The sequence below is a fragment of the Mustela nivalis genome (assembly GCF_964662115.1).
Source record: "Mustela nivalis genome assembly, chromosome: 7".
Lineage (NCBI taxonomy): Eukaryota > Metazoa > Chordata > Mammalia > Carnivora > Mustelidae > Mustela > Mustela nivalis.
Window position 1 is genome coordinate 68,492,046 of NC_139026.1, and position 12,799 is coordinate 68,504,844.

A 12,799-nucleotide genomic window follows, 5' to 3' on the forward strand; every position below is an offset into this window, starting at 1 on the left:
AAACGTTCTAATTTTGTAGGTGACCACTGCCAGGCTCAAATTTTAGAACAAAGACGAAACTGTCTGGGAAGGAAGGGAGATGCAAAAGAGAGGATACAAAATAAAAAAGACAATCCAAGGTACAATTCTAATGGTAATCTGTTTACAGATTGGGGCCCCAGTGTGGAAAGCTTCAAACTCAATAACAACAACAAAAATCCTCCCAAGACCACATTACAGGTCACTGCCCGGTCTGTCACTGTAATCAGGATTAGAGCCTAAAAAATTTAAAAAAAAGGTAAAAATGAAAGCAAACTTAAAAAAAGTTTTCCTTTACAGTATCCTTCCAGGAAACCACAGACATCCCCCACCCCACGCCCCCCAACTGGGAAAGAGGCAAAAAGGCAGTTTGTCTGAAAGAGCGATACCTACAATGAAAGTACTCGGTTAGTTGACCTGGCGGGGGCCACTTCTTCCTCGCAAGTTCTCAGTTCCTTGGGAACTCTGCCAGAGTCCAGGCCAGCGACACTCCTGAAGATGTCATTCCCACTTCAGCAAAATCTCCTGCGATTGCCCAGCAAACATCAAGGGAATGAACGAACTAGTGAGCAAGTGAATGAATGGAACGGGAAAAGAAGCAGAAGCAGCCCCGCTGGGCGCTTACCTCTTCTGGTTCATGGAGGCCACCTGGAGCCACTCATTGGTGCTGGGGTTGTAGGAGTGCGCAGCCGAGATTTCCTGGCTAGTGATCCTATACCCGCCCACTATGAAGAGGTAGTTGTCCAGGATGGCAGACCCGTAACCCCTGACGTTCACCAGGTCGGGAGGAAGGTTGTTGGCCAGCGGGAACCAACGTTCGGTCATCTCCTCATACCTGAGCATGGACGGGGGCTCCCCTTGGTAGGGGTGTGGGGCCAGGGGGCCCCCCAGGAAATCCCCCAGGGCTACAAGAACCGGAGTCCCGGTCATCCGGGCCTCTCTCAGCCTCTGCTTCAGGCTGACATCCCCGGGGGCCTGAGGAGGAGCCCCCAGGAGGTGGAACTGGGGCTTGCACAGCACCTCGTGGAAGTGGACGACCATGAAGCGCAGGCAGGCCTCCTGCAGGTCGGGCAGCCCGTACACCTGCGCCAGGCGGTACAGCTCCAGGCAGTTGGTGAGCCGCACCTGGGACAGCAGCAGCTGCAGCAGAGACGTGACCTGAAGGAAGGAGGCCGCTTCCACCAGCTCCGCCAGCAGGCTCACCTCGTCCATCTCCTCTTCCTCCAACGCCTGCGGGCCCAGGAGCCAGCCTTCGCGGGCCCCGCCGGCGTTGATGAAGTCCAGCACCAGGCGCAGGCCCGGGGCGCTGAGGCCGCGCAGCTGCTGCACCTCGGGGACGCCGGCCTCCTGGCTCAGGGCCTCGCGCATGCCGGAGCGGTAGAGGGCGCGGAAATAGTCGCTCTGCTCGATAAGCTTCCTCTTGCTCACCGGGTAGCAGCGGTCCTCCAGGCGGATCTGCACCATCTCCTCGGCCGACATGGCTGGGGGGCCGGGGGCCGCGGGGGTGCCCGCCAGCTCTGCGCGCTCGCCTCCCCGCCCCCACGCGCTCGCCGGGTTCCGGGTTGGGCGCGCCGAGGGATGGCGCCGCGGAGGAGGAGGGAGGCGACGGGCCGCCGCCCGCTCCCGCGTCCGCCCAGCCTTTCTGGGTCGCGGCGGCGCCCCCGAGGCAGCCCCTCCTCCTGGTCCCGGGGGCGGCGGCTCAGCCTCGCTCCCCCGCAGCGGCCGCCCTGCCGGTCTGCTCTGCCTCAACGCCACAAAAGGCCGGGTTGCCGCGCGCCGGGCGTCGGGAGGCGGCCGCCGTCCTCGTCCGGGTTGTCCGGGCCGCGTCCGCCGCCGAGGGGATCCCAGCCCCCAGCCCGCAGCCTCCTGCCACGCCTCGCTTCTCACTTCCGCCCGCAGGACCCCTGCCGCCCGCCAGACCTGCGAGCGGATCCGTTGTCGGGGAGGGCTGCGGGCCCCGGCGCTCCGGCTGCGGCCACGTCCCCGCAGCCTCCCCCGCACGCCCGGCGCAGCGGCTCTGCGGCCTGCGGGCTCCGCAGCGACGCGCGGGTTGGGAGGGGGACTGGAGGCGAGGTGAAGCCAGTCCGCTGTTTCTTCCGCGCTGCTTTACGAGCGGGGAGACAGAGAAGAGAAGAAGAAACAGGCGTGGGGGGACCGGGATGATGGGAGTCGGGGGTCCTGGGAGTCAAAATGACATCACATCTGGGATCGCCCATCTAGCCCAATCCGGCATAGTGTCCCGGGGCCTGAGGCACATAGGCCGTCCCTACACACGCAGGTGACACCTAGAGCTGATTCTTCGCCAGGGTCATCGTGGAGGAGCCATCTTGCAGAAAGAAGGTCCAGGCAGATGGCAGCAGGTTCTGCAGGGCTCGCTGGGCTGCACAGTACAGCAGATGAAACGGGTCGGGAAGCAGAGGGGCTTGTATTTGCTGCTGGGGCCCGTTAAGTCTTTTTATGCTATTAAAAGAAAGACAATTTAAGTGAGGACACGTGACTTCTTTTAAAACCTCGTCTAAAAGTTATTGCTTTTCCTATTTCAGTTTGGTTGGGCTAGCCATGACAGATGGTCTGAGCAGAAGATCTGGCCGCCTTTAGTCATACTGGCCTACCGAGTGGCTTTTCTTGCCACCCTATGTTCCCCAGCCCATGAGGACTACTGAAGGAGGGGCAACTTCCCGGTCTTCTCTCACTGGACGTTGCAAAGAGATGAGTAAAAAGCTCAGGCCAAATAATGAAGACCTCGTGTTGTTCATGAGATATGAATTAATCTTAGAAGAGAGTGAGAGGGATACTGTTAGGTTAGCTTTGGGTAGATGGAGGGATAAGGATTGGGAGGGAACTGGCACCCTATCCTAAAAAACAAAACAAACAAAAAACAAAAACAAAAAAAATTTGAAATTTTTCCCAGACCAAGATTCTTCCGTAATAGTCCTCAACTTGGGGAGGAGATGTATTTGGGCTTTGTTTTTATTATGACAAGCTTCATCTGTCTTCTGGAATGGCAAGTTGTTAAATGACACCTTCTTCATAAATACATTTCCGCTTTTTGAAACAAGTTATCTCCTACAACCGGATTAACATTTTACCTTAGTAAGGGGAGAAGCATTAAAAACCAGAGAAGAAAGATTGGTAAAGCATGAAATCATTTCAGCACCTTTTTGGTTAATTTGTTCTTCTCACTATGTAACTTAACTGCCTCGTGGTGAGTTGTCCTCCATTATCTTCTCTATAAAACACCATGGATAAGGAACTAACATATTAAAGACATAGAAAAAAATTCTAGTAGATTCTGGCCTCCCTGGGAAAAGTGAAGGAGACAAGGATGGATCTAGGACTTGCCTTATTCATCTGTTTTTTGTTTTTAAATCTGTGAACTTTATCTTTTCGTCTTGTTTCTTGGACTTTAAATCATTACTAATAAAAGTAATGATTCTCAAGCAACTTCTCACACTTCTGTTCTCAATAAGGGTGCAGTCAAGACATTCTAAGTTTCTTGGGTGTAGGCAACCATGACTTTAGCAACCTCTTTGGGAAAGTAAAGCGCCACCTCTAGTATTAGGCCCTAAACTGGCAAATTTTGCTGGGAGGCACATCCTCTATTAAAGAGGCTTGGACTTGGGATTTATTTGTGCCTCCACTGGCAACAATGCCAGATTCAGTGGGTCAGCCAAGAAGAACAGGCTCTTAGTCTCTTCCCTGTCCTTTTAGAATCTTTCACCAATGGATGCTTTTGTTTCCAAACGTCATGGATATGCCTCAGACTGGTATTTTCTTGCCTTCTAAAAAGAGACCCAAAAAAATCACACTCAAAGAATGATGCACATCAGAAAGGCAATTCACGCACAGTAATATGATCAGAGTAAGATTAGCTTGGGCAGGGAATCTGGGGTGTGAGTCTGACAATACCAGGCACTAAACCTGTAAGCTTTTTGACCATGATAATGATAATAATGTCACTTAGGATTTGAAGTATCTTAAAAGACAAATCATTTTTATAATTTACACAGTAAGCTTTCTGTTGAGCTAGAAATGCAAAGTCAAAGCAATATAAACTCATTTATAAAAGATCTAAAATATTATTTCTAAGCCTTATGAAAATATTGCTCATATATAGTTGGTGGTATAATTTTATAGATCTGTTATTGACTGAACAATGAATAATAAAGACTGGCCTTTGTGGTACTATGACTCACTTCAGACACTTTATATTTTATGATCTTTTTACAAAAGACTACAGTAAGTGTCAGACACAGGCTGTTTCTTTAAGAATTTCTGGAAAATACAACCTTAATGACTGAGAAGAAAAAAAATATTTAAGTACAAGATGTTTATTACATTGTTGCTTTTAATAATAAAAAATTAGAAAACATAACGTATAATAGTAATAGTAGCCAGCATTTATTGAGTATTTATTATATGCCAAGCACTGACTTGTCGGTGATTTTGTGGATTACAATACAATTTTTTATTTTGCTTCATAGCTGAGGAAGCTGAAGTACAGAGTAAATTTTGGTACATTCGTAGAATGAAATACTGGAGAGCCATTACAACTGAGGATAAACATGTAGATCCTTCTTTAGAAACCCTGAAAAATATAATTTTACCCTGGGTATTTAGAAAACAGTTTCTGGAGGGACAAATGGGTGGCAGAGTCAGTTAAGCATCAGGTTCTTGGTTTCAAGTCAGGTCGTGACCTCGGGATCGTGGGATTGAGCCCTGAGTGGGGTCCATGCTCAGTGTACAGTCTGCTTAAGATTCTCTCTCCCTACTCTCTGCCCTTCCCACTCATGTTCTCTGTCTCTAAAACAAACAAATAAATAAATAAATAAATCTTTAAAAAACAGTTTCTGGAACAGCATGAATCCATTTACGTACAATGGCATATATATATATATATTTTTTCTATAGAGATGTCTAGAAGGATGTTAATGAAAGTGTTAAGACTATAGGACTGTAGTTTTTATTCCTTTTTGTGCTTTTCTATAAGTTTGGATTTTTATTTTATTTTTATTTTTTAAAATTTTTTAGAGATTTTTATTTATTTATTTGACAGAGAGAGACACAGCACGAAAGGGAACACAAGCAGGGGGAGTGGGAGAGGGAGAAGCAGGCTTCCCATGGAGCAGGGAGCCCAATGTGGGGCTCAATCCCAGGACCCTGGGATCACAACCTGAGCCGAAGGTAGATGTTTAACAACTGAGCCACCCAGGTGCCCCAAAAGTTTGGGTATTTAAAGTGAAACATATATCAATTTAATAAAAAGCAAAACATGTTAATAAAGATTATTTCCTTTTCTTTTTTAACAAGCAAAACTGAAATATTTTCCTTTCATGCAAGCAAGTGGGACAATTTAAATGACTATAAAGTAGTACAGTTCTTTAAAAATGGCTCAGGGTCTCTTGGGTGATTCTCCGTGTGTTGGCTATCCAACTTTTGGCTTTAGCTCAGGTCATGATCTCTGGGAAGGGACAGGAGATCCAACCCCTTTCATCTTTATACCACCCCCATCAGGTCAGGCTCCCTGCTCAGCAGGGAGTCTGTTTTTTCCTCCCCCTCACTCTCTACCCCCACCTTGACCCACCCATGTGTGCACTCTCTCTCTCTCAAATAAATGTTAAAAAAAAATAAAAATCGTTCATATTTAATTCCGATTGAGCATCTTAATGTAAGTAAAACTTCCATTTTTCTGCAGTCAGTTTTATGTCAGTGTTTTCCAAACATCTTAGTAAATCACCTGGGAACAGATGATCAGGACTAGGGAAGATGAGGGAGAGACAAGGGGATGGGGGAGGCCGGAGAGAGATTGAGGCTGACTTTGCCATTTGGATCAGTTCTGGCTCAGTTTACAAATCTGGTGATGATCCAGAGTGCCATGGAACCCACAGGTAACACAGAATCTTCTTTTCTTCACTAAAGTGCTAAATGAAACGATTTCCTCGAGGGTTAACTAACAATATTTCCACATCCCCCCAAAATGGCATATTTGGCTTCAAAAAATAATACAATAATTTCTTTTTCAAACTTCTTTTGGTGATCTCAATATTTCAAATTTTTGAAATGTGCTTGTTTGTGTTGAGCAAATGTGGGTTGCATGGAGCAAGAATTTAGATTGTTTAGATGTTTTGAAGGACATAGGTAGATATATGTCAACTAGCAAAAAGAAAGAAAATAAATATATATTTTAAATATTCTGATTTTTTTGTCTGAAGTCCAGAATCAGAGTTAAGCATCACCCATGTCATATGATCAAGGTTTATAATAAGGAAAACATTTCATTATTGCAGAATTTCCAGTTATAATTGTCTAAAGACTACTTTCATTTGTTTTTCATTTTTCCAAGATTTTAAAGCTACTTGGAAAGAAATAGCAAAAGCAACACAATACATTAAAATAATTCTCTTGGTTCTTCTACACTTTCTTTCCATGGTTTGATACTGACTTATTAATTGCCAGTGCCTCCTATCCAAGTACACATGGCAGATTTCTGGGATGTGTACTGAGGGTACCCAAGGGTGTAAACTGACCACAGTGTGAGAAGCTGTCCCGGGCTAAGCCCTAGAAAGTTAATCAGGCACACAAGAGAGCAATTAATTTTTTAAAGGGAATTTTTTTTTTTTTTACAGAATTTATTTATTTGAGAGAGAGAGAGAGAGTGTGTGTGTGTGTGTGTGTGAGAGAGAGAGAGTACAAGCAGAGGCAACAGCAGAGGGAAAGGAGAAACAGATTTCCCGTTTAGCAGGGAGCCCAATGCAGGGCTTGATCCCAGGACCCGGGATCATGAGCTGAGCCAAAGGCAGACGCTTAACTGACTGAGGCACCCAGGTGCCCCAAAGGGAAATTTTTTTGAAAAGGTTGCCAATCTAGATTCTCACCTTAAAGATGCTTCTAACTCCCATAACCCTGAAGGGAAGGTGTGTGTGGGGGTGTACCTTTCAGCATTTTCCCATGGTATCCATTTACCTGACTGTCCATCGCAGGGAAACTGTGTCCTCTGGACTTCCAGGGATACTTTAAGCATCCAGTAGAATTCCATGATTTTAGAGCCTCTGTAGCTTCCAAGTTGTGGTTTTCTTCCTCCAGAAGAAAGGGCACGAACACACGTCTGTTTTTAGCTGGAAGCCAGAACTTTAAAAAGCCACAGTCCTGCAATAACTAACCTGTTCAGAGCTGGAACTCTAAAATGTACACGAAGATGAATATAAAACTTCTTTTAAAATTGTTCTCTTTACAGCATCAACTACTTTCTTATCAAAAATTTAAATGTCTAAATTTGAATCTTTTTTAATCCTTTCCCTTAAACTTGACAGTCCAGTCTTTAAGGAATGCATTTGTAATCTAAAATGTATTAGCAATGTATTATTCATTGAATTCTGCCCTCTTCTTTATCCTCCTGGCTGGCCCAGAGGTAACAGGGGAGGGGTGGGATAGAGCTCCCCACAGTTAACCTTACACAGAAGCAGCAAAGGTTTGGCCAACCACAGTTCCACAACAGCTTTAGGGATACTCTGAGGTCTGGTAATTGTATGCTATCCCTCTGTAATCTTATTTTATTAAAGAAGTTGATACCTTTGGTCAATGGAGATTTCCCAGCGCATGGTTCCTACTACACTGCAGCAGGAGGAAAGTCTGTTTTGTACTTTAGGGAGGACAGACTGGATACTGGCACTCAGCAAATCAGACTTCAGGGTTTCCAGAAATAACATGATGCATTTTATGGAGCAAAGTTATTTAGGAGAAGGGGGATAGCATCAGTGACGTCCCCCCACCCACTAGAATTCCAAATGTTCACATCCTTGTCAGTGGACTCTCTTCCTCTTTAAAGGACATTGAATGGGCTTTCCGTTGGATGTGTGATTTGCAAATGGGGCTAGTGCTCCCCTATAATCAGGGTCAGGGTAGCGTACACCTGGCCTGCTGCCTTTCTACCATCCGGGCCTCTCCCAGTAATTGCAGTGTTTGCCTTCCCATGACTCCCTCTTTTGTTACAACATCTGTCACTTGATTTTTGTTTTTCTTTCTCTGGTGAACTCCGGTGCATTAGCATTCTGAGAGGGCACTGCAACTAGAAATCTGATAAGCCCCAGGGGCTTCTGTAGCCAACTGAACTTTTCATGAACATAAAATCCTGGGATTGGAAAATGATTCCAGGTAATCCTGTGTGGAATGGAATGTGTGAAAGATTAGAGAAAAATCCATGGACAGTTTCTTTTAAAAGGGCATTTTCCACATTCATAGAAACAGTTACTGTAGTTCACCATGTTCTGTGAGATGTCTGAACATAGCCCTGCAATATACTGGTGTGAATGCCATGTTCTTGGAAGAAATAGAAGCTACTCAGAGCTCTTCCAGCTGGGAGAAACCAAAACCACCTGCAGAAGCACTTTTCCTTTCAGTTTCCTGTAACGTGGCTGTCTTCTACCATGATCCCATGCATGACAATGTCAACTGCCTCCATGTTCACTGCCCCACACTGGAGAGCTGCATATTAGAGCCTGGAACCAGTGCCATTTTATACAACGTAACAGAAGGTAATGATTTGTGCATTTTGTGTTTATGCTGAAGAATGTTGGTAACGCTCTAGTAGAGATGTATAACCTAGAAACTGGCTAGTAACAACCTGAACCACTATTTTCCCATGATCTCTATCTGGAAAAGTTTTGGGCATCCAGGGCAGAAAACTACAAATAAATTTGCTCTAGTTTGGCATGCTCAGCACTGATGAATTCATTCCAGATGATAACAAATTGTATGTGATCAAAGAAGAGCTTAAGCATTACCTATATTCCAGGAGCCCCTAGCAAAAGCCCAAAAAGGCATTCCTAATAGTGAATACTGTTACGCTGAAAAAAATAAGTAAATAAAAAAAAAAAAAAAAGAAGAAGAAGGCATTCCTACTGGAGGGGCTAAGCGTACTACTAGGAACAAAGAAAATGCTTAGTGGCAGTTTTGAGGTCTATGGACAGACACTGTATACAAGGCTTCTACAAAGATTGATGTCAAGGACAAGGAAATGCACTTACTAACATACATTAGCCTACCAATGGTCCCAAGATAACTATTATTTTAGATAAATACACATTTAAGCGTGCCTTGCCCATGTATACAAACACATGGTACAAATTGGTAAATGTTAAAGAATAGATTTTTGCCATCCGGATACAAAGGCGCTAAATTTCGTCATTGGTTTTATTTACTGAACACCTAATTCAGGCCAGGAGCAGCATTGCAGAAGATGGCAGCTGTATGTCTGCCCTCGAGTTTCTTACAATCTAGTTGATATGACAAGGCTCACAATTAGTGTAGAACCTAATTAAATACAAAAATGTGTGATACTGCCTCAAGTACAAGCACTCAAAAGAAGAGGAGACTAAAGAAACCTATGTTCAGAGGCAGCTTCGTGGAAGAGGCCAGGCAGAGGCAAGACAAGGAGTTCTGTATCACACGACGGGAGAGTAGAAAACAGATCTGGCTACAAAAGGGGCACTTTCGGGGTTGCTATGAAAATATGGGTAAGGATAGGGTAGGCCAGGTTACAAAAGTGTTTTGGACAAAGCAGTGTTTGGACTTGACATTGTCAGCAACAGAGAACCAGCAAAGGAATTTAGTGAGAGAACATTATCATTAAAGTGATGAGTGTGATTGTCTTTAGTCTGGAAAAATAATATGCAGGATGCGAATTAGAATATCTAGTCAGGGAAGCATTAGATCTGGAGAAGGTGACCGTAACTGCAATGAAGAGGAGGGATGATTACCAGCACATTGGGAGGGAACCAGATAGGAACCACTTTTCGGATGAAGGAAAAGAAGAGAGTGGAGTCCAAGATTGCTCTGCAGTACATAGATTCCAGCTTGGGTGATGGAAGATTGGTGAGGTCACCGAAAAGGATAGAGAGCCAGACAAAATGATTTTGGCTTTGGGACTGTTCAGTGATGACATGAGATGTCTAGGTGGGAACCTTCAGTAGACCACAGGAGCAATGAGACCAGGGACCGAGAAAGAGGAAATAACAGGTGATGCGGATTTCAGTGCCACTGACATAATGGTGACAGCCGATGAGGATACTCGTGTGTGTGTGTGGTGAAGGGGTGAGATGAAGGGAAAAGAGAACAGACTAAAGATTGTGGAAAGCACACAACCAATTTGAACCAAGGAGAGAACCAGCTAAAGAAAGAAAAAATGAGAAACAGGCAATCTGAGATAAAGTGTCAAGAGAGTCTGCATTCCAGGGAGTCACAAGAGGAGAATTTTAGGGAAAGGATGGCCAGCAGGATTGAGGGTAAAAGAGAAGTCAGAACAATGAGGTGGCCAGGAAATATGGAAACTACTGATTATCTCAGAAGCATAATTCTGACAGAATAGTGTGGATGGAACAAGATGGCAGAAGGCAAACAACAAAGAAAGGAAATGGATATCGTTATGTTGAGAGGGAGAGAGGCAGAGAGACAGAAACTGATAGGAGAGACAACTGAAAAGCTGTTGAGAAGTTTTTTCCCCTCCCCTTTATAGACAGAGCAATATTTGCTTGTGTCTGAAGTCAGAGGGAAAGGAGTTCCTTTACAAGAGAGAAAATACTGAAGACAAAGTCATTACCTTCAGGGACTGGGAAGGGAGGAGACAGAGGGCTTTGCTCATGATTTTGAATACAGTTATACTTCTGTATTATTTATTTTTTTAAAACTTTAAGATGCTTCATATCTCAAATGGTTACTGCTTTTTTTGCAATTCTTGCACTAACATTGGCTATTGTTACCCAGAAGCCCCGGCAGACACAAAGAATCCTCCATGATGGAGCCAGCTGTTTGTAACAGAAAGTGTTCTTGAAAGTTAAGATAAATTCAAATGTGGCCAGGACGTTTCTAAGCCTTCCAGAAATATGCAATAGTAGAACTTGAACTTAAGCTCAGTTCACTAACTTGGTGGCAAACCCAAGACTTCTCCAAGCTGTGCTTTGATATTCTCTCCTTGAAATTAAAAAATAAAATGAATGATGCCTTATTTATCTTTCAGGTATAGATCCAGATTTGCTGGTTTTTGAACAATCACATCCCACATATCTAAATACTCGTTCCTCATCTAACACACGGGACAGACTAAGGATTTTAAAAGCTACGCATTTAGATGAACAACAAACCACAGTGATAAACCAAATGCTACCATCAACCACACATCAAGATTTGGTTGTCAACACAAACAGTACTAGGTATTCCAAGGAGTTAACCACAGATTCTTGGGCAAAACTCATTTCCCTGAATAACTCCATTACCACAGAGGTAAATATGGTGTCACACAGCACTGATTTCATCAATAATCCAGATAACAAGACTATTTCTCCTTTCTTTGTTCCCATAGACACAAAAGCTTTTCATAGGCCTATTCCATCCCGACTCAACAGTAGCAAGCAATTACTAAATAAAACCAAGGGGTCCAACAGCAGAAACCACACAGCTGAGAATGAAGACATGACACCTGATGGGGCATCTGTGACTTCAAAGATGTGGCTGGCTCCAGTGGCCCTCTGTACCTCTGTCATCTTTCTTTGCTGTTGTATGATCATCCTAGCATCTGGATGCTGGAGAAAGCAGCAGGGCCAGTATAAGCCAGGGCAGAGAAAGGCAGGATCCAGGCATGTCAAAAAGTTAACACTCTAAAGAAGAACTCTTCATAGTAAAAGTTACAAGATTGTAAGCTTTCAAGGGTATCGTTTTTAGTTTTCTGTAAGACAAGGGCTGTTTGTTTAAAAAAAAATAAATATTGCACAGGACTGTAAGGCCATAATCTTCATAAACTTAACTGCTTTGATCATTTCTATTTTGTGAATAGTCTACCCTTTGCCAAAGTTCCAAAATTCTGACCCCTGCACTTGTTTAGCACAGTGTGAGAGATATGCTTCTAAGTGCTATACATGTATTCCCTCATGGATATAATTTTATGAATTAGATATACTTTTTAAAATGACTATAGTATTATTATCACATTTTACAGATGAGGAAAATGAGAAGAGAGAGGCTATCTTCCCTAAAGTCACATAGCTTAATATTAGGGAGGGCAGGATTTAATAGATATCTGGTTCAAAAGTTCATGCTGGAAATCACTGTTAGATTAAAAGCCTCCAAAAAACATGGAAAAAAAAAAATACAGAGAGGAAAACACCATAATATCATATGTTTCCTGTCAAGGTCAAATAATTGTCATGTATGTTAATAAAATCTTTTAGTGGATTGGACAGAAAAGTGCTATTATTACAGTTACTAACACATGTGCAAATGCTGCCTTTTAAAAAAATTTAGTTTTGATGTTCGACTGATTAATTCTTCTTAATCCTAAACCATCTTCATTTTTTAAAGTTGACATGCCTTTAACTCTGGTACTGGAATTGTGTTGATCTCTGTTGAATAAAGTTTGGGAGTTTTCGTTTACAGCCCTCACGTGTATGTAGTGTTTTCCCAGGTGCAAACATTAGCTGTAGGTATTTGAGCTCTGTCCAAATCTTACACCAGATCTACCCCCACCCTGAAGTGCAGACACTTTAATTCAATCAAGTCTCCAATGATTTTAAGCTTTAGACCCTTAATCTAACCCTTGAAACTCTTTTTAAATGTGAAGAGAGATACTAAAAGACAGCCAATAAGCAAGAATAGATAAAAGAAAGCCCTATTACAGGATTAATAAAACAGTATTGTTCTCTCTTATGTTAAAACAAACTGTCCAGTGGCTTAAGAGGTGTTTCTGTTTCTTTCCCTAGTGTTGATACTATGTGGGGGAAAAATATGTCTGTTT

At 43.6% G+C, this 12,799-nt stretch overlaps 2 pseudogenes across 2 annotated transcripts; one reads left to right on the forward strand and one right to left on the reverse strand.

Annotated features, from left to right (window-relative positions):
• Nucleotides 1–445: 445 nt before the first annotated feature.
• On the reverse strand, nt 446–1,967 carry LOC309869422 (kelch-like protein 42 pseudogene; annotated as a pseudogene). The gene has a single exon. The product of its transcript is annotated as a kelch-like protein 42 pseudogene (transcript).
• Nucleotides 1,968–9,998: 8,031 nt separating this feature from the next.
• On the forward strand, nt 9,999–11,670 carry LOC309870273 (MANSC domain-containing protein 4 pseudogene; annotated as a pseudogene). Its single transcript has 2 exons — nt 9,999–10,086; nt 11,030–11,670. The product of its transcript is annotated as an MANSC domain-containing protein 4 pseudogene (transcript).
• The last annotated feature ends 1,129 nt before the right edge of the window (nt 11,671–12,799 follow it).